The sequence below is a fragment of the Oncorhynchus nerka genome, linkage group LG1 (genome assembly GCF_034236695.1).
Source record: "Oncorhynchus nerka isolate Pitt River linkage group LG1, Oner_Uvic_2.0, whole genome shotgun sequence".
Taxonomy (NCBI): Eukaryota; Metazoa; Chordata; class Actinopteri; order Salmoniformes; family Salmonidae; genus Oncorhynchus; species Oncorhynchus nerka.
In genome coordinates, this window is record NC_088396.1 from 30,939,620 (window position 1) to 30,961,338 (window position 21,719).

Sequence of the window (21,719 nt, forward strand, 5' to 3'; positions counted from 1 at the left end):
CGCATCCCCCCTTATTCTATCCCTCTCTGTCACTCTCTCTCTCCCCCAAGCCCCAGTCCTCTTCAAGTAGCAGCAGAGAGAGAAAGACCATTCTAGCATGAAATTGAGGACCATCATGGTTGGTAGGATCTCTCTCTCGCTCTCTCTCCCCACCCTTGGTGGATGTGTCTAATGTTACAGTTAATTTAAGGCTAGTGATTTAAGATGAAATTCAGAGAGCACTGATTAAAGAAAAGCCGCACACATTAGCCACAAACAGACAAACAGACAACACACATCGATTAACAGAACCACAACCAAATAACAATATGAGACGAGAGATAGATAGAAACAAACAATATCAACAACACTGTTATGGTTGGGGTTCATAGAGCCTATTATCAATATACAATCTGTTATTAGATTCACACCACTGCTGGAAATAAATATGACAGACTACAGAGGAATAATTTTATTCATTGTCTGCCTCTTTTAGAGTCTGTTTTCCATCTGACCGAAGAACCCATTTTACTGGACATGTGAAAGCTGTTCTCAAATCTACCACTAGGCGGGGCAAGTTACCAGATAATATTTTCACATTTAGAAGGTGGCTGTTGTTAATTCCATAGCATTTATTTATTTATGATATGAAGCCTTCTTTTGAGATCCACATCTCTGTGGACAATCAATGGAATGTTTGTACGAAGATTTCATCCACATTGAAATCATTACCTACTGTGCCATTCTACGAATATCCAGCAGACACAGTTTCTATAGCTACAGTATCCTGTGTGTGTGTGTGTGTGTGTGTGTGTGTGTGTGTGTGTGTGTGTGTGTGTGTGTGTGTGTGTGTGTGTGTGTGTGTGTGTGTGTGTGTGTGTGTGTGTGTGTACCTGTGCACATGTCCTTCAGGGATCATGCCTGAGGGAGGGGAGAGTCATCTGTATTGTCAAGGTTACTGGAGGTGTGGAGGAATCTATTTACTGTGTTCCTAATGCATACATATTAGATCATATTTCATATATTTCCCATTAGATTTTCATGTAAGAGTTGTTGGTTATTATTATATGTCAGAACTGATGTGATATACCAGGTTGGTTGCTTGGTTGTTGTTGCCTCTGCCATTCAAATTTCATTTGAGTGAAAACATCAATGTAAACCAACCTGTAAACTGATATTTTTCTAGAAAGAAATGCAAATAGCAGAGCAGGTATTGTCATTGACTGTGATTTGTCAGTGTGTAGAGAGATCGAAGCCACCCTAGGTGAGATAAGCAGCGGTAGGTGGCCTATTATATAATAATGATAAACACAGAGCGATGTAACGGATCTGATATAAAACCCCAGGAAGAAGATTGATTAGGCTGCTGAAATATCTCCTGCTAACCGTTACACAACACTATATATACACACTATATATACAAAAGTATGTGGACACCTCTTCAAATTAGCGGATTCGCGCTGTTTCAGCCACACCCATTGCTGACAGGTGTATAAAATCGAGCACACCGCCATGGAATCTCCATAGACAAACATTGTCAGTAGAATGGCCTTACTGAAGAGCTCAGTGACTGTCAACGTGACACCCTCATAGCATGCCACCTTTCCAACAAGTCAGTTCGTCACATTTCTGCCCTGGTCAACTGTAACTGGTGTTATTGTGAAGTGGAAACATCTAGGAGCAACCACAGATTTTAGCAGTGAAGTGGTACGCCCCACCCCACAAGCTCACAGAAAGGGACTGCAAAGTGCTGAAGCACGATTTTAGCAGTGAAGTGGTACGCCCCACCCCACAAGCTCACAGAAAGGGACTGCAAAGTGCTGAAGCACGATTTTAGCAGTGAAGTGGTACGCCCCACCCCACAAGCTCACAGAAAGGGACTGCAAAGTGCTGAAGCACGATTTTAGCAGTGAAGTGGTACGCCCCACCCCACAAGCTCACAGAAAGGGACTGCAAAGTGCTGAAGCACGATTTTAGCAGTGAAGTGGGTTGCCCCACCCCACAAGCTCACAGAAAGGGACTGCAAAGTGCTAAAGCACGATTTTAGCAGTGAAGTGGTACGCCCCACCCCACAAGCTCACAGAAAGGGACTGCAAAGTGCTGAAGCACGATTTTAGCAGTGAAGTGGTACGCCCCACCCCACAAGCTCACAGAAAGGGACTGCAAAGTGCTGAAGCACGATTTTAGCAGTGAAGTGGTACGCCCCACCCCACAAGCTCACAGAAAGGGACTGCAAAGTGCTGAAGCACGATTTTAGCAGTGAAGTGGTACGCCCCACTCCACAAGCTCACAGAAAGGGACTGCAAAGTGCTGAAGCACGATTTGAGCAGTGAAGTGGTACGCCCCACCCCACAAGCTCACAGAAAGGGACTGCAAAGTGCTGAAGCACGAGTTTAGCAGTGAAGTGGTACGCCCCACCCCACAAGCTCACAGAAAGGGACTGCAAAGTGCTGAAGCACGATTTTAGCAGTGAAGTGGTACGCCCCACCCCACAAGCTCACAGAAAGGGACTGCAAAGTGCTGAAGCACGATTTGAGCAGTGAAGTGGTACGCCCCACCCCACAACCTCACAGAAAGGGACTGCAAAGTGCTGAAGCACGATTTTAGCAGTGAAGTGGTACGCCCCACCCCACAAGCTCACAGAAAGGGACTGCAAAGTGCTGAAGCACGATTTTAGCAGTGAAGTGGTACGCCCCACCCCACAAGCTCACAGAAAGGGACTGCAAAGTGCTGAAGCACGATTTGAGCAGTGAAGTGGTACGCCCCACCCCACAACCTCACAGAAAGGGGCTGCAAAGTGCTGAAGCACGATTTTAGCAGTGAAGTGGTACGCCCCACCCCACAAGCTCACAGAAAGGGACTGCAGAGTGCTGAACATAACAATTGTCTGTTCTCGGTTGCAACACTCACTACCAAGTTTCAAACTGCCAAATCACCCAACATCAGTGCCTGACCTCACTAATGTTCTTGTGGCTGAATGGAAGCAAGTCCCAGCAGCAATGTTCCAACATCTAGAGGAAAGCCTTCCCAGAAGAGTGGAGGCTGGTATTGCAGCAAAGGGTGACCAACTCCATGATTTTGGATGGAGATGTTCGACAAGCAGGTGTCCACATACACTACATGGCCAACAGTATCTCTATATCCGGCTGGCCTTTATTTTACCCAGACAAGATCGACCGCAGGCTTCCTTTCCCCTTTTCTGTTCCCTGGATGTAAAGCGATTTTCCGCACCTGAAAACGTCCTTGCTCATTTCATAGGCAGTTAACCCGTCTGTCGAGTCGTGCACGGCGAACCGTGGTTGGCGCGCGCCTATCGCGCCCCACTCCGTATTTTTTTTTTTTATACCTAAACAGGAGGAAGCATGCGCCAGAGCTCGCGGGAGAGAAAGAAGAGCATTGACAGCAGCGTCGCATCTCCGTCTTTCGAGGTTTAAGTCAAAGGATTACAGCATCAATTATTTTCGTCCAGAGTCTATGAAAACTTCAGTTTGAAACGGTACGATACAGGCTGGCTTCTTTGTGAAATACTTGCGTCTTATGCGCGTCGATTTCTGTGTGTTTCTGACAGTGTGTGATTGTGGTAGGCCATCTATCGAGGTTTCGCTGCTGGTAATGTCCTGTTCCAAGGCAGCGTTGTCACCTCTTATACCAACTACTGCATGTTTACAACCATTAACCTAGTGAGATATTTACATCTGGACAGAGGTTCTGGTGTGATTGATTAGGTATTGAGAGATTGGGGTGTGATTGGGTATTGAGATAAACTGACAGAGAGAAAGATAATGCCTATAGCACGCTAATATAATGTTGCCATATCGAACATGTTGAATGTTTCCATTTATTTCAGGCTATTTGTTGATTGACATTGGCATGGTTTTAGAGACATACAATTTGATTATTGAAATATTATGTTCTGCCAGAGTTATATAGCCTAGCGGAGCCTAAAATACAGACTTCCAACAGGGCATGGGAGCCACGCAAATTGATGGAACCACAGTTCATAATTGCTAAACAGTTTAGCCTACTATTCGATGTAGACCCATTTGCTAGTTTAATCCACTGTTTTAAATGTTTTTTTTTGTGTTTTGTTTTACAGACAAATAGAAAACTGTTGGCTAAACCTGGGATCTATTTAGGGTCAAATCAGCCTAGCATGCTAGTACTTCAGAAAACCGTTATTGGTATGGCGAGAAAGAGCATGTTGGTTAAGTGTATCCAGAGAGCGATGCTTTTACTTTGCTACAGTGACGGTGAGTCAAACACTTCAGCTCGCTGCCTGGTGGATGCCCTTGATAACACGTCACCTGGGCAACCGATTCAGCACCAAGGAGAGCGGAGAGGGGGGGGGTGCAATCATTCGGGAAACGTTAGTGTGGTTAGATTGGTAACACTCATAGTGCTGTGTGTAGACTAAGTGAAGTGAATATAACTCAGCATGAATGACACAATGTGCCTAATGGAACCTCGGCTAAGAGCCTTTGGATGAAAATTCTTATTTAATATCTCAGTTAGTAATATCTCAGTTAGCCGCACTGTGTGTGTGTCTGTCTGTCGGACTGTGCAAAGAGAACATGAGTCATCTATAGAACTGACTGTACCTTCTATTACATTAGAAAATACAATTATAATTACAATTATACAATTATAAAATACAATTATACAGCTTAAAGCCAGTGCAGCTGGTAACAAAGGACCATCATGTCGGAAAGGTTTGGCCTTGAAGTCTGTATTAGATATACTTTCCATATAGGCATAGATATAGACAGGCTGTTGAATTAAAAAAACACATTTCCCCCTGAGAATTACAGTAGCGAGAGACAGGGTGCAGGGGCTGGTGGTTGAGCTAGTCTTAATTGAAATTGCAAATTCAAATTTCCATCTATTAATTGAATTGTTGCAGGCTGCAAATTTGGCCAACCGTATTAATTGTATTTATTAAGGACAAAATGCAATGTTTGATTACAGATGAATTTGAGATAATATAATTATGATATGTCTTAATACTAAACAGATGAGTGAATAATGAAAAGCAGAGAAGGCCTTTCAGAGACCAAACAAACATCCTTCACTGCAGGCTGGTGAGTGATGTTACATTAACGTGATTCAGACAACTAAATATTAACTCACAGATTGGAAGAGAGAGAAAGGAGGAGAAACTGGTATAAAGTTGACATCATAACAACAACAGTCAAATTTCCCAGGGGGCATTGGGGTTGTTTTGGAAAACATGGCATGAGTTCAGAGAAGATAACTGAAGTCAGTAAACAACAGCCTCAACCATTAAAACAATCACCACTGAGCAGAGACCGAGAGAGAGAGGCCGAGAGAGACCAAGCGAGAGAGAGAGATGGGAAGAGAGAGACTGAGGGAGTGAGAAAGGGAGATGGTTGAGTCAACTCTTTACATTCACACCTCTCTATATTGAATGAATCCAGTGACATTGCATATTATTGCTCTGTGAATGGCATAATATAACACCAAATCACAGAGTTAACAGGATGGCACTGCTGTTCATTTTGTACACACAAACACAGCTCTACCTCCATTGACCCCACACCGTTCCTCACACACACAACCACTGGCACTGATTACTGTGGCAGTTACTGATGAGCTGTTACATTGTAGCCTGGTTCTGCCCCTTTAAATAGGTTCAATACATAATCAAGTCTACAATTACAGACCTGATTCAGAATTTGTGTTTAAAAGAAACACAAGCTGTGTTTGCCATCGATCCCCAGCCAAGGGAATTAGACCTTCTCTCTCTCTCATCTCTCATCTCTTGATTTTAGTAACACTCCCAGCTGGGTCCTGTAGGCAGACACAAACTATGTTTGGAGATTTAACGGGACAGAATACACAGCTGCTGTGTGTGTGAGAGTGTGTTAGCTGCATGTCTGTATCTTGCTGTCGTTATGGAGCCAAATGGAAATGGACACTGGAGAGCCTGAGGAGGAGATGGTGATGGGATTACCCATGGCATGCCTCTCCTCTTCACATCTTCACATGCATTCACATGCACACACACACCCTCAGTGGTCATTGTGTGAATTAGAAAGCTCTTCAGTCACAGTGTTTCCTTCGCCCAGGGCTCTGACTGCTGTTTCCTCCCTGGCTGTCTCACACTGTGGTGGGAGAATCTCCCCTCATGTGTGACTACTGTCAGATATGGCCTGTGTGAGTGAGTAAGTGTGTGTGTGTGTGTGTGTGTGTGTGTGTGTGTGTCTGTCCATGTGTGTGTGCCTGTTTGCCTGCCTGGGTGTGTGCCTGCTTGCCTGCCTGTGTGTGTATGTGTGTGTGTGCCCAATTTTAAGCTTCTGTCAGTCAAGGAAAGTTGAACTCAAGTCAGTCAGGCTAAGACTTGGCAGCAGATCAGACCAGGCACATCTAATTGGGATTGAAGCACATGGAACAACAGGCAGGAAATACAATTAGCTGCCTCTCTGCCTGCTTGCCTGCCAGCCTGCCTCTCTGTCTGAGGGTGAGGGAGGGAGGGAGGGAGGGAGGGAGGGAGGGAGGGAGGGAGGGAGGGCGGGCGGGCGGGAGGGATTTTCCGCCATGTTGGAGTCAACATAAATCAGAAATTACATTATAAATATTCCCTTACCTTTGATGATCTTCATCTGAATGCACTCCCAGGAATCACAGTTCTACAATAAGTGCTTGATTTGTTCGATAATGTCCATTATTTATGTCCAAGTAGCTACTTTTGTTAGCGCGTTAGGAACACGTATCCAAACGCTCATGCAGGTCAGGCATAACTTCGGACAAAAACTTCAAAAGTTATATTACAGGTCTTAGAAACATTTCAAACTAAGAATAGAATCAATCTTTAGGGTGTTGTTATCATAAGTCTTCAATAAAGTTCCAACCAGAGAATTCCTGTGTGTCTAGAGAAGCAATGGAACGCAGGTCGATATCATGTGAAATGCGTGTGACCAGGAAATGGCTCTTTGCCAGTAACCTGACTCATTCAGCTCGTATTCAGCCCCACAACACAGTAGAAGCCTCATTCAAGTTTCTAAAGACAGTTGACATCTAGTGGAATCCCCAGGAAGTGCAACTTCATCCATATCCCACTGTGAAGTGGAAGTTTTAACATTTAACATTTTAACATGATCCTTTAAAATATGTAAAACAGCTACTTTTCACACAGTATGCATGTTCTGAACAGTCACATTTTCCTTTGGTTGAAGTTGTTTTTATTTCGGTGTAGAGTAGTTATAGTTCGTTAATTGGCTGTGGTCTAGCACTTCCAGTCCTGTTTAAAGAAGGAGAGAATACTGTGGTAAAAGAATGAGGCTAGCTCTTTTGAGGGGTGTTTTTCTACTTTCCCCCTGTGATATTTAAGTCCTTTAACTAGGCTGGGTTCTAGCTGGCTGGCCGTGTGTGTGTGTGTGTGTGTGTGTGTGTGTTTGTCTAAGTGTGACTCTTGCTTTTAGGGCTGGAATTCTCAGTATGTGCATCAGGGTCTGGACTATGCCTTAATTTGTCTTTGGAGGGAGGTGTGTGTGTGCATGTAGTGTACTCCTGTGTGTGTGTGTGTGTGTGTGTGTGTGTGTGTGTGTGTGTGTGTGTGTGTGCATGTGCGCGCGTGTGTTTGATGTATTAGAGGGGTTAAACAGGGGTGTTGTAGATAAGGACCAGACTCTCGCTCTTCCTATTACCAAAGAAGAATGACAGCGCTCCCACACACTCCTACACACAACAAACACACGCACACACACCCACACACAAAAACACACACATACACACATATACACACACATATACTGTAGTATATACTGTTAAATGTGTTTGCAAGACAAGCCATCATGAGTCTGATTCGATATGTATCTATCTAACATTCCTCATGGCTGATTAGCCTTGTTGTAGTTTTTAATTTATTTCACCAGTCAGATTAGCCTTGGTGCTGTTTTTCATTTAGTTCACTAGTCAGATTAGGCTATTCGGTGATGTTTATAATTTATTTCACCAGTCAGATTAGCCTTGGTGCTGTTTTTCATTTAGTTCACTAGTCAGATTAGGCTTTTTGGTGTTGTTTTTCATTTATTTAACCAATAAGATTAGCCTTGGTGTAGTTTTTCATTTATTACACCAGTCAGATTAGGCTATTTGGTGCTGTTTTTCATTTATTTCACCTGTCAGATTAATCTTTTTGTTGGTGTTTTTAATTTATTTCACCAGTCAGATTAGGCTATTTGGTGCTGTTTTTAATTTATTTCACCAGTCAGATTACCCCTGGTGCTGTTTTTCATTTATTTCACCAGTCAGATTAGCCTTGGTGCTGTTTTTCATTTATTTCACCAGTCAGATTAGCCTTGGTGCTGTTTTTCATTTATTTCACAAGTCAGATTAGCCCCGGTGTTGTTTTTCATTTATTTCAACAGTCAGAATTGGATATTTGTTGCTGTTTTTCATTGATTTCAGAAGCCAGATTAGCCTTGGTGGAGTTTTTCATTTATTTCACCAGTCAGATTAGCCTTGGCGCTGTTTTTCATTTATTTCACCAGTCAGATTAGCATTGTTGTTGTTTTTAATTTATTTCACCAGTCAGATTATGCTGTTTGGTGATGTTTTTCATTCATTTCACCAGTCAAATTAGCATTGTTGCTGTTTTTAAAATAATTTATTACACCTATCAGATTAGCCCTGGTGCTGTTTTTCATTTATTTTACCAGTCAGATTAGCTTTGGCGCTGTTTTTCATTTATATAACCAGTCAGATTAGCCTTGTTGCTGTTTTTCATTTATTTCACCAGTCAGATTAGCCTTGGTGCTGTTATTTCATTTATGTCTTTCAACTATCAGATTAGCCTTGGTGCCTTTTTCCATTTATTTCACCAGTCAGATTAGCCTCAATGCTGTTTTTCATTTATTTCATCACTTAGATTAGACTTGGTGCTGTTTTTCATTTACTGACCATCTCGAATCCCACCGTACCTTCTCCGCTGTGCAATCTGGTTTCCGAGCCGGTCACGGGTGCACCTCAGCCACACTCAAGGTACTAAACGATATCATAACCGCCATCGATAAAAGACAGTACTGTGCAGCCGTCTTCATCGACCTTGCCAAGGCTTTCGACTCTGTCAATCACCATATTCTTATCGGCAGACTCAGTAGCCTCGGTTTTTCGGATGACTGCCTTGCCTGGTTCACCAATTACTTTGCAGACAGAGTTCAGTGTGTCAAATCGGAGGGCATGCTGTCCGGTCCTCTGGCAGTCTCTATGGGGGTGCCACAGGTTTCAATTCTCGGGCCGACTCTTTTCTCTGTATATATCAATGATGTTGCTCTTGCTGCGGGCGATTCCCTGATCCACCTCTACGCAGACGACACCATTCTATATACTTCCGGCCCGTCCTTGGACACTGTGCTATCTAACCTCCAAACGAGCTTCAATGCCATACAACACTCCTTCCGTGGCCTCCAACTGCTCTTAAACGCTAGTAAAACCAAATGCATGCTTTTCAACTGTTCGCTGCCTGCACCCGCACGCCTGACCAGCATCACCACCCTGGATGGTTCCGACCTTGAATATGTGGACATCTATAAGTACCTAGGTGTCTGGCTAGACTGTAAACTCTCCTTCCAGACTCATATCAAACATCTCCAATCGAAAATCAAATCAAGAGTCGGCTTTCTATTCCGCAACAAAGCCTCCTTCACTCACGCCGCCAAACTTACCCTAGTAAAACTGACTATCCTACCGATCCTCGACTTTGGCGATGTCATCTACAAAATTGCTTCCAACACTCTACTCAGCAAACTGGATGCAGTTTATCACAGTGCCATCCGTTTTGTCACTAAAGCACCTTATACCACCCACCACTGCGACTTGTATGCTCTAGTCGGCTGGCCCTCGCTACATATTCGTCGCCAGACCCACTGGCTCCAGGTCATCTACAAGTCCATGCTACGTAAAGCTCCGACTTATCTCAGTTCACTGGTCACGCGCTCCAGCAGGTGTATCTCACTGATCATCCCTAAAGCCAACACCTCATTTGGCCGCCTTTCGTTCCAGTACTCTGCTGCCTGTGACTGGAACGAATTGCAAAAATCGCTGAAGTTGGTGACTTTTATCTCCCTCACCAACTTCAAACATCTGCTATCTGAGCAGCTAACCGATCGCTGCAGCTGTACATAGTCTATTGGTAAATAGCCCACCCATTTTCACCTACCTCATCCCCATACTGTTTTTATTTATTTACTTTCCTGCTCTTTTGCACACCAATATCTCTACCTGTACATGTCCATCTGATCATTTATCACTCCAGTGTTAATCTGCAAAATTGTAATTATTCGCCTACCTCCTCATGCCTTTTGCACACAATCTATATAGACTCCCATTTTTTTTCTACTGTGTTATTGACTTGTTAATTGTTTACTCCATGTGTAACTCTGTGTTGTCTGTTCACACTGCTATGCTTTATCTTGGCCAGGTCGCAGTTGCAAATGAGAACTTGTTCTCAACTAGCCTACCTGGTTAAATAAAGGTGAAATAAAAAAAATAAAAAAATAAATGTTACCAGTCAGATTAGCCTTGATTCTGCTTTTCATTGATTTCAACAGTTAGATTAGCCTTGCTGCTGTTTTTCATTTATTTCACGAGTCAGATTAGCCTTGGTGCTGTTTTTCATTTATTTCAACAGTCAGATTATCCTTGGTGCTGTTTTTCATTTATTTCAACAGTCAGATTATCCTTGGTGCTGTTTTTCATTTATTTCATCACTTAGATGAGACTTGGTGCTGTTTTCCATTTATATCACCAGTCAGATATGGCAATTTGGTGATGTTTTTCATTTTTTTCATCAGTCAAATTAGCCTTGTTGCTGTTTTTCATTTATTCATTTCACCAATCAGATCCGTTTTGGTGCTGTTTTTCGTTTACATAACCAGTCAGATTTGCCTTGGGGCAGTTTTTCATTTATTTCACCTATCAGATTACCATTTGTGTAGTTTTCCATTTTTTTCACCAGTCAGATTATCCTTGGTGCTGTTTTTCATTTATTTCACCAGTCAGATTAGCCTTGGTGCTGTTTTTCATTTTTTTTCACCAGTCAGATTAGCCTTGGTGCTGTTTTTTATTTATTTCACCAGACAGGTTAGCCTTGGTGCTGTTTGTCAATTATTTCACCAGTCAGATTAGGCTATTTGCTGTTTTTCATTTTTTTCACCAGTCAGATTAGCCTTGGTGCTGTTTTTGATTTATTTCACCAGACAGGTTAGCCTTGATGCTGTTTGTCAATTATTTCACCAGTCAGATTACCATTTGTGTTGTTTTTCATTTATTGCACCAGTCAGATTAGGCTATTTGCTGTTTTTCATGTTTTTTTACCAGTCAGATTAGCCTTGGCGCTGTTTGTCAATTATTTCACCAGTCAGATTACCATTCGTGTTGTTTTTCATTTATTTCACCAGTCAGATTAGGCTATTTGCTGTTTTTCATTTTTTTTTACCAGTCAGATTAGCCTTGGCGCTGTTTTTCATTTTTTTCACCAGTCAGATTAGCCTTGGTGCTGTTTTACATTTATTCCACCAGTCAGATTAGCCTTGGTGCTGTTTTACATTTATTCCACCAGTCAGATTTGCCTTGGTGCTGTTTTTCATTTATTCCTCCATTCAGATTTGCCTTGGTGCTGTTTTACATTTATTCCACCAGTCAGATTAGCTTTTTTTATTTCACCAGACAGGTTAGCCTTGGTGCTGTTTATTTTATTTCACCAGTCAGATTACCATTTGTGTTGTTTTTCATTTATTTCACCAGTCAGATTAGGCTATTTGCATTTTTTTTTTTCTTGGCGCTTTTTTTATTTCACCAGTCAGATTAGCCAGTCAGATTAGGCTATTTGCTGTTTTTTTCATTTTTTTCACCAGTCAGATTTAGCCATTCAGGTGCTGTTTTTCATTTATTCCACCAGTCAGATTAGCCTTGGTGCTGTTTTACATTTATTCCACCAGTCAGATTTGCCTTGGTGCTGTTTTTCATTTATTCCTCCATTCAGATTTGCCTTGGTGCTGTTTTACATTTATTCCACCAGTCAGATTAGCCTTGGTGCTGTTTTTCATTTATTTCACCAGACAGGTTAGCCTTGGTGCTGTTTGTCAATTATTTCACCAGTCAGATTACCATTTGTGTTGTTTTTCATTTATTTCACCAGTCAGATTAGGCTATTTGCTGTTTTTCATTTTTTTTACCAGTCAGATTAGCCTTGGCGCTGTTTGTCAATTATTTCACCAGTCAGATTACCATTTGTGTTGTTTTTCATTTATTTCACCAGTCAGATTAGGCTATTTGCTGTTTTTCTTTTTTTTACCAGTCAGATTAGCCTTGGCGCTGTTTTTCATTTATTCCTCCATTCAGATTAGCCTTGGCGCTGTTTTTCATTTTTTTCACCAGTCAGATTAGCCTTGGTGCTGTTTTACATTTATTCCACCAGTCAGATTTGCCTTTGTGCTGTTTTACATTTATTCCACCAGTCAGATTTGCCTTGGTGCTGTTTTTCATTTATTCCTCCATTCAGATCTGCCTTGGTGCTGTTTTACATTTATTTCACCAGTCAGATTAGCTTTGGTGCTGTCTTTCCTCTCCCTTTGATGCTCTACTAGACATCTAAATTACATTCTGGGTTGGAAATCCTTATAAGAACATTCACTCCCAGTTGTTTTGTGACCCCTATCTTCAAGTCATGATTTTTGTTGTTAGAAGGAGGGGGAGATGAGGGCCCTATATGTAATGGTTTCAATGGCATGTGGTATTATTATTCGTATCGAAAATGTTGTGAAATATTTACAAGTTGTTGGACAGAATCAGTACCATGAATACCATACAGTTTACTATATTTCCAGGTAAATAAAGGAAGTTAGTTGTGCCCACTGTAGTGGCCATTGGCCAACCAAGCCATCCTCATACTGTATGTGTTCTGGTCTAGAATCAGAGCAGGGGGAAGGTTTGGCATCTCTTCTCTCTACTGACCAGACATGGACTGCCATAGATACTGCAGCGCATCGTAGAATATCACTTTACACTCTGATGCTGTTATACACTTAGTTGAGTGTTTGTGCATGTGCTTTTGTGTGTGTTTGTGTTTGTGAGTGTATTTGTGTGTGTGCTTTTGTGAGACAACGAACGAGACCTGCCTCTGATTGAGAACCATACCAGGCCAAACATAGAAACACAACATAGAAAAAAGAACATAGACTACCCACCCCAACTCACGCCCTGACCATACTAAAACAAAGACATAACAAAGGAACTAAGGTCAGAACGTGACAGTACCCCCCCCAAAGGTGCGGACTCCGGCCGCAAAACCTGAACCTATAGGGGAGGGTCTGGGTGGGCGTCTGTCCGCGGTGGCGGCTCTGGCGCGGGACGTGGACCCCACTCCACCATAGTCTTTGCCCGCTTCTTTACCCACCTCCGTGGCGCCTTTAGAGCTCGGACTGGGGACCCTAGCAGCGGGCCCCGAATGGACGGGAGATTCCGGCAGCACCGGACGGATGGGAGACTCCGGCAGCGCTGGCGTGAAGGGCGATTCTGGCAGCGCCGGAGTGACGGGCAGCTCTGGCAGCTCCTGACTGACAAGCGGCTCTGGCAGCTCCTGACTGACGGGCGGCTCTGGCAGCTCTTGACTGACGGGCGGCTCTGGCAGCTCCTGACTGACGGGCGGCTCTGGCAGCTCTTGACTGACGGGCGGCTCTGGCAGATCCTGACAGACGGGCGGCTCTGGCAGCTCAGGACAGACGGGCGGACCTGGAGGGAGGAGACGGAGAGACAGCCTGGTGCGTGGGGCTGCCACAGGTACCCACCAGGCTGGGGAGACCTACAGGAGGCCTGGTGCTTGGAGGAGGCACCGGATGGACCGGGCTGTGGGGGAGCACTGGAGCCCCGGCGCGCAGCCTTGGCACCACTTCTCCAGGCTGGATCACCATTTTAGACCGGACCATCCAGAGTGCAGGCACAGGTTGAACCGGGCTGTGGGGGAGCACTGGAGATCTGGTGCATACCACTCGCACCTCTCCCTTAGGCTCAATACCCACATTCGCCCGGCACGGGCGGAGCGCACGCATAGGACGCACTGCACCCTCCCAGCATGCCAGAGACACAGCACGCAGCGCCGGCGCAGGATACCCTGGGCCGAAACGGCGTACTGGAGACCAAACACGCTGGGCTGGCACAACACGCCCTGGTTGGATGCCCACTCGCGCTTGGCACTTGCGGGGGGCTGGCCTATAGCCCACCGGGCTGTGAGCGCGTACTGGCACTTGACCGCATAACACGGTGCCTGGGGGGCTGCCTCTCGTGCCTGTCGCGCTGCCGTGCTGCCTCCTCATATCGCCGCCGATCAGCCTTCGCTGCCCTCAGCTCTGCCTTGGGGCGGCGATATTCCCCAGCCTGTGCCCAGGGTCCTTTTCTGTCCAAAATCTCCTCCCATGTCCATGAGTCCGGAGATCGCTGCTGCCCGATAGATACCACGCTGCTGCCCGATAGATACCACGCTGCTGCCCGATAGATACCACGCTGCTGCCCGATAGATACCACGCTGCTGCCCGATAGATACCACGCTGCTTGGTCCTTGGTTGGTGGGTGATTCTGTAACGATATTCTCCTCTGACGAGGAGTATGAAATGTCGGACCAATGCGCAGCGTAGTAGGTGTTCATGATAATTTATTTTACTGAACACTGAAAATACAAAATAACAACGTGAAAATAAACGAAAACCGAAACAGTCCTGTAAGGTAAAACACTAAAACAGAAAATAATCACCCACAAAACACAGGTGGGAAAGGCTACCTAAGTATGATTCTCAATCAGAGACAACGAACGACACCTGTCTCTGATTGAGAACCATACCAGGACAAACACATAAACACAACATAGAAAAAAGAACATAGACTACCCAGCCCAACTCACGCCCTGACCATACTAAAACAAAGATATAACAAAGGAACTAAGGTCAGAACGTGACAGTGTGTGTGTGTTTAGGTGAATGTGTGTTTTGAGTTCATTACAAGGTTTAGATACGGTAACATCATGTAGATACACATACTATACCAAACATTAGGAATACCTTCCTAATTTTGAGTTGCACCCTTTGCACCCCCTTTTGCCCTCGGAACAGCTTCAATTCGCCGAGGCATGGTTCCATTGTTATATCTTTGTTTTAGTGTGGTCAGGGCGCGAGTTGGTGTGGGTAGTCTATGTTCTTTTTTCTATGTTGTGTTTATGTGTTTGGCCTGGTATGGTTCTCGACAAGGTGTCGAAAGTCTTCCATATGAATGCTGGCCCATGTTGACCCCAATGCTTCCCACAGTTGTGTCAAGTTGGCCGTATGTCCTTTGGGTGATGGACTGAGGCCTGAACACTTTGTGATGTTCATGATGTTCTGATAGGTCAGGGCTGTGGTATGGAGAATGCAGTGTGTGAGTAAAATATAGACACATTTCAGACAGACAGTCCAACTGTCCTACAGATACTTATGGAAAGCATTCTTCCACTGCTAGGGTGTGTGTGTGTGTGTGTGTGTGCACGCACGTCACTGCTTACATGTTTTAATTCTGAATCTCTCTCTCTGTGTGTGTGTGTGTGTGCGTGTGTGTGTGTGTGTGTGTGTGTGTGTGTGTGTGTGTGTGTGTGTGTGTGTGTGTGTGTGTGTGGACATCAGTACATAGAGCCAGTATAGAGACAGTGAGGGATGTGTCCTTAGTACAGGCCAGTCTACCAGTGGGAAAAAAGAGTGATCATTGCAGTCAGTCTGTAACACTGGGAACAAGCTGCCTCTCTCTGCTAGCCTGACAGAGACACACACTCCTGCTGTCACAACACTGACTGGGATTTACTACTGGAATAGCCTCAGAATATTTCTCCTTCTATCCCACATTAATGTTAAACCTTACGAGATGTATGTAATGCAGTGAGAGGTGTAGGTTTTATTAAAACAGTTGTTGAGGGAGAGGATGAGAGCTGTCTCTGCAACCCATCCCCCATCTCTCTTCTCCATCCCCCTCTTCTTCTCCATCCCCCTCTCCTTCCTATCCCCCTCTCTCATCTCTCCCCATCCTCTCTCCTCCTCCTTCTCTCTATCCCCATCCCCCTCTCCTTCCCATCCCCCTCTCTCTTCTCTCCCCATCATCTCTCCCCCTCCTTCTTCTCTCTATCCCCATCCCTCTCTGCTCTGTGTCCTTGTTTGGACAGGGAAAGGGGGATCCCTAGTCAGTTGTACAACTGAATGCTTTCAACTGAAATGTGTCTTCAGCATTTAACCCAACCCCTCTGAATCAGACAGGTGCGGAGGGCGAAGGCCAGTGGCATATTCTATATAGAATAAAACAGGGACAGCGCTGCCAGAGGTGGTTTGTGTAAAGCCCTGCATGCTGCTGTGGGTTGATGGGATGTTTCTGGACAGTAATGGATGCTGAGAATGGAAGGAATCAGAGTGGCTGTCTGTCTTTTCTATGATTGTTTGTGTGTGTGTGTGTGTGTGTGTGTGTGTGTGTGTGTGTGTGTGTGTGTGTGTGTGTGTGTGTGTGTGTGTGTGTGTGTGTGTGTGTGTGTGTGTGTGTGTGTGTGTGTGTGTGTGTGTGTGTGTGACAATAGACTTGCCTTCAAAATACTTGTTTATTACTAATGTGTTTCGCCTTCATCAGGGAACAGGTTTTTTGTTATTCTTACAGTCCCTGCTTCCACCATTCCTTATCTTAACCCGCATTTCAGTGGAGGGACGTTATGAGCAGAGGGGGATGAAAGGATAAAAGAGAGATGACCCAAAACTGTTAATGGACTAAAATAGGTCATCTTTCTATAGCGCCTTCTGTTTTAGTCTAGATACTTAAATATCTCTGTTTTAGCCTAGATACTTAAATTTCTCTGTTTTAGTCTAGATACTTAAATTTCTTTGTTTTAGTCTAGATACTTAAATTTCTCTGTGTTACTATTCTGTACCGAACTCACTTCCTATTACCTGCAGTCAATGACCAAATGGCCTGGAATGTTATTCATATATTTTATGATTTCATCATTAATAACAATTATCAAAGAAATTAACCTTGACCCTAATTGTAACCCTAACCCTAAACCTAACCCCTAAGCTTAAAATAGTTTTTGTCCTCTTAGGGATGTGGGAAATGAATTATTATCTTAGTTTTACTATCCTTGCGGGGACCATTGGGTATTATAGGTCCACACAAGGGTAAAAGACCCAACCCAACACACACACACACACACACACACACACACACACACACACACACACACACACACACACACACACACACACACACACGCGCAAACACACACCGGCTGTGCTTGGGCAGGCTGTTTCAGTGGTCCAGTGGGGTGCTAGCATCAGGTGAGTCAATATTTGGAGTTTCTCACGGAGGTGAGAAAACGTTCTCATCTATAACGATCAACCATCTGGAGAAGGCAAAATAATCATTTTAAACCCCTCCAAAACAATAGTATATCCTCGTAAATTAGTAACATACATGTTATTTTAGCTAGTGAACTGAATATTTATTTTGAGTTGATAATATGAAAACAACATCATTTTATGACCATAAAAAAGTTCTATATTTAATATTGTAAATTTCACTCAACTATAAGTATTGTTGCCTGCAATACATTATGTTCACACAGAGCCTCTCGATAATCAGCAGGCAGAGGGAGGTGATGTTACACGTGTACCTGTCACAACTCACACACCTTTCTTGGAACCTCTGAATTAATGTTGCTTAGCAACAGGAGGAGACGGGCATCTATTACATTTGTCATTCGATTGATGTTTACCTTCACCAGCCTATCTTTTAAAGACACGAGAGTAGGAGCAGAGGCTAGAGGTGGACATGGGATTGGGCTCCTTGTACAGAGTGTTTCTAGGAATCCCAGTCAGTTATCTGTGTTGCTCTGTCACTGTGAGAGGAGGACTTTTGGATACAGACGGACATTAGAAGATAGGGGACCTCTCATCTCCCTCTTCTATTTATTATCGTTAAATGAAGTGCTCACTCACTCACAGACCTCCCCCAGGAAAAACACAGACACACACACACGCACACACGCACACACGCACACACGCACACACACACACACACACACACACACACACACACACACACACACACACACACACACACACACACACACACACACACACACACACACACACACACACACACACACACACTGTGCTCACCCTCTCTCAGTCCTCCCTGAGTCATGTAGACAGTGCAGCACCTGACTACTGAGTATTTAGTGTTATTTCATTTCTCTCTCTCCCCCTCCTTAATCCCCCTCTCTCCCCCTCCTTCATCCCCCTCTCTCCGTCTCTCTCTCCCCCTCCTTCATCCCCCTCTCTCCCCTCCTTCATCCCCCTCTCTCCGTCTCTCTCTCCCCCTCCTTCATCCCCCTCTCTCCCCCTCCTTCATCCCCCTCTCTCCGTCTCTCTCCCCCTCCTTCATCCCCTCTCTCCGTCTCTCTCTCTCCCCCTCCTTCATCCCCCTCTCTCCGTCTCTCTCTCTCTCCCCCTCCTTCATCCGCCTCTCTCCGTCTCTCTCTCCCCTCCTTCATCCCCCTCTCTCCGTCTCTCTCTCCCACTCCTTCATCCCCCTCTCTCCATCTCTCTCCCCCTCCTTCATCCCCCTCTCTCCGTCTCTCTCTCCCCCTCCTTCATCCCCCTCTCTCCGTCTCTCTCTCTCTCCCCTCCTTCATCCGCCTCTCTCCGTCTCTCTCTCCCCCTCCTTCATCCCCCTCTCTCCGTCTCTCTCTCCCCCTCCTTCATCCCCCTCTCTCCGTCTCTCTCTCTCTCCCCCTCCTTCATCCCCCTCTCTCCGTCTCTCTCTCCCCCTCCTTCATCCCCCTCTCTCCGTCTCTCTCTCCCCTCCTTCATCCCCCTCTCTCCGTCTCTCTCTCCCCCTCCTTCATCCCCCTCTCTCCGTCTCTCTCTCTCCCCCTCCTTCATCCGCCTCTCTCCGTCTCTCTCTCCCCCTCCTTCATCCCCCTCTCTCTGTCTCTCTCTCCCCTCCTTCATCCCCCTCTCTCTGTCTCTCTCTCCCCCTCCTTCATCCCCCTCTCTCCGTCTCTCTCTCCCCCTCCTTCATCCCCCTCTCTCCGTCTCTCTCTCCCCCTCCTTCATCCCCCTCTCTCCGTCTCTCTCTCCCCTCCTTCATCCCCCTCTCTCCGTCTCTCTCCCCTCCTTCATCCCCCTCTCTCGCCCTCTCTCGCCCTCCTTTATCCCCCTCTCTCCGTCTCTCTCTCCCCCTCCTTCATCCCCCTCTCTCCGTCTCTCTCTCGCACTCTCTCTTTCTCTCTCTCACTTGCTCACTCCACCCCCTCACCCTCTCCCTCCCCTTGCTGTCTCTCTCCCCCTTCCCCTCCCCTTTGCTGTCTCTCTCTCCCTCTCCCTCCCCCTTGCTGTCTCCCCCCTCTCCCTCCCCTTGCTGTCTCTCTCCCCTCTCCCTCCCCCTTGTTGTCTCTCTCCCCCTCTCCCTCCCCCTTGCTTCCCTCCCCTTGTTGTCTCTCTCCCCCTCTCCCTCCCCCTTGCTGTTTCTCTCCCCCTCTCCCTCCCCTTGCTGTCTCCCCCTCTCCCTCCCCCTTGCTGTCTACCCCCTCTCCCTCCCCTTGCTGTCTCTCTCCCCCTCCCTCCCCCTTGCTGTCTCCCCCTCTCCCTCCCCGTGCTGTCTCTCTCCCCCTCTCCCTCCCCTTGCTGTCTCTCTCCCCTCTCCCTCTCCCTTGCTGTCTCTCTCCCCCTCTCCCTCCCCCTTGCTGTCTCTCTCCCCTCTCCCTCCCCCTTGCTGTCTCTCCCCCTCTCCCTCCCCTTGCTGTCTCTCTCCCCTCTCCCTCCCCTTGCTGTTTCTCTCCCCTCTCCCTCCCCTTGCTGCCCCCCCTCCCTCCCCCCCTTGCTGTCTCTCTCCCCCTCTCCCTCCCCCTTGCTGTCTCCCCCTCTCCCTCCCCCTTGCTGTCTCTCTCCCCCCCTCTCCCTCCCCTTGCTGTCTCCCCCTCTCCCTCCCCCTTGCTGTCTCTCTCTCCCCCTCTCCCTCCCCTTGCTGTCTCTCTCCCCTCTCCCTCCCCCTTGCTGTCTCTCTCCCCCTCTCCCCCCTTGCTGTTTCTCTCCCCTCTCCCTCCCCTTGCTGCCCCCCCTCTCCCTCCCCCTTGCTGTCTCTCTCCCCCTCTCCCTCCCCCTTGCTGTCTCCCCCTCTCCCTCCCCTTGCTGTCTCTCTCCCCCTCTCCCTCCCCTTGCTGTCTCCCCCTCTCCCTCCCCTTGCTGTCTCCCCCTCTCCCTCCCCCTTGCTGTCTCTCTCCCCCTCTCCCTCCCCTTGCTGTCTCTCTCTCAGCCCTTAGCTCCAGGTGGCTACTTACCTTACTCTCTGGCTAATTTCTCTTAACATTTAGAATAATTAGTTGCCGTCTGAGCGTGTCAGCGTGTCTTAAAATGTTTACTGTTCTAGTTAGAGCTGTTTTTCATGGGGTTGCCACAATTACTCAGGGCTTTTAACATGAACTATAAAAACAATATAATGTAGCTGTTTGAAAATAAAAAAGCTTCATTCTTAGCCAAAGTGATTTAAATTGAGTGTTTAGACAGTCTTGTAATCACAGAGTTTATTATGATTTGAGTTGACAGGACAGAGGTGAGCATGTAATTTTGTAATTATTTGTCTGAATGTTGTCTTAATGTTTATTAGTGTGCCACATTATTCTCAGTTAGTGTGTGTGTGTGATTCTTTCTCCAATAAGCTCTCACAGTTCATCCATGTTTCTCAAACGGCAAATGTAGTTGTGGTTACTTCTCTGTATCATTCCAAGGTTAAGTTTAGGCATTAACTCCAAAAGGTTAAAGGGAAGAAAGAAAAAATAACTCAACTTCATCATCTCCAGCACCACTCCAACATCAACATATGTGAAAATGGCAAGTTTCTATGTTTTGTAGTAAAATAGATAGAGGAAGATACTTTTAGTCATGTGGTGTATGTGGACACCTGCTTGTTGAACATCTCATTTCAAAATCATGGACATTAATATGGAGTTGGTCCCCCCTTTGCTGCTATAATGGCCTCCACTCTTCTGGGAAGGCTTTCCACTAGATGTTGGAACATTGCTGCAGGGACTTGCATCCATTCCGCCACAAGAGCATTAGTGAGGTCGGGCACTGATGTTGGGCGATTAGCCCTGGCTCGCAGTCGGCGTTCCAATTCATCCCAAAGGTGTTCGAAGGAGTTGAGGTCAGGGTTGTGTGCAGACCAATCAAGTTCTTCCACACCGATCTTGACAAACCTTTTCTGTGTGGACCTCGCTTTGTGCACAGGGGCATTATCATGCTGAAACAGGAAAGGACCTTCTCCAAACTGCTGCCACAAAGTTGGAAGCACATAATCATCTAGAATGTAATTGTATGCTGTAGCATTAAGATTTCCCATCACTGGAACTAAGGGGCTTAGCCCGAACAATGACAAAAAGTCCCAGACAATTATTCCTTGTCCACCAAACTTTACAGTTACTGTTGCATTATGCATTGGGGAAGGTAGCATTTTCCTGTGAAGCGTGATTCATCACTCCAGAGAACATGTTTCACTGCTCCAGAGTCGAATGGTGGCGAGCTTTACACCACCCCAGCCGATGCTTGGCATTGCGCACAGGGATCTTAGGCTTCCGTGCGGCTGCTCGGCCATGGAAACCCATTTCATGAAGCTCCTGACTAACTGTTCTTGTGCTGACAATGCTTCCAGAGGCAGTTTGGAACTTGGTAGTA

The 21,719-nt window shown here is 45.9% G+C and overlaps 1 protein-coding gene across 1 annotated transcript in view; it reads left to right on the forward strand.

Moving 5' to 3' along the window:
• The first annotated feature begins 3,338 nt into the window (after positions 1–3,338).
• The window catches only part of LOC115108734 (ecto-NOX disulfide-thiol exchanger 1-like), a 98,797-nt gene continuing 80,416 nt past the window's right edge, over positions 3,339–21,719 (forward strand). The window contains exon 1 of the mRNA XM_065018018.1: positions 3,339–3,475. The gene's annotated coding sequence lies outside the window, so the exon portion shown is untranslated. The remainder of the gene's footprint in view (positions 3,476–21,719) is intronic.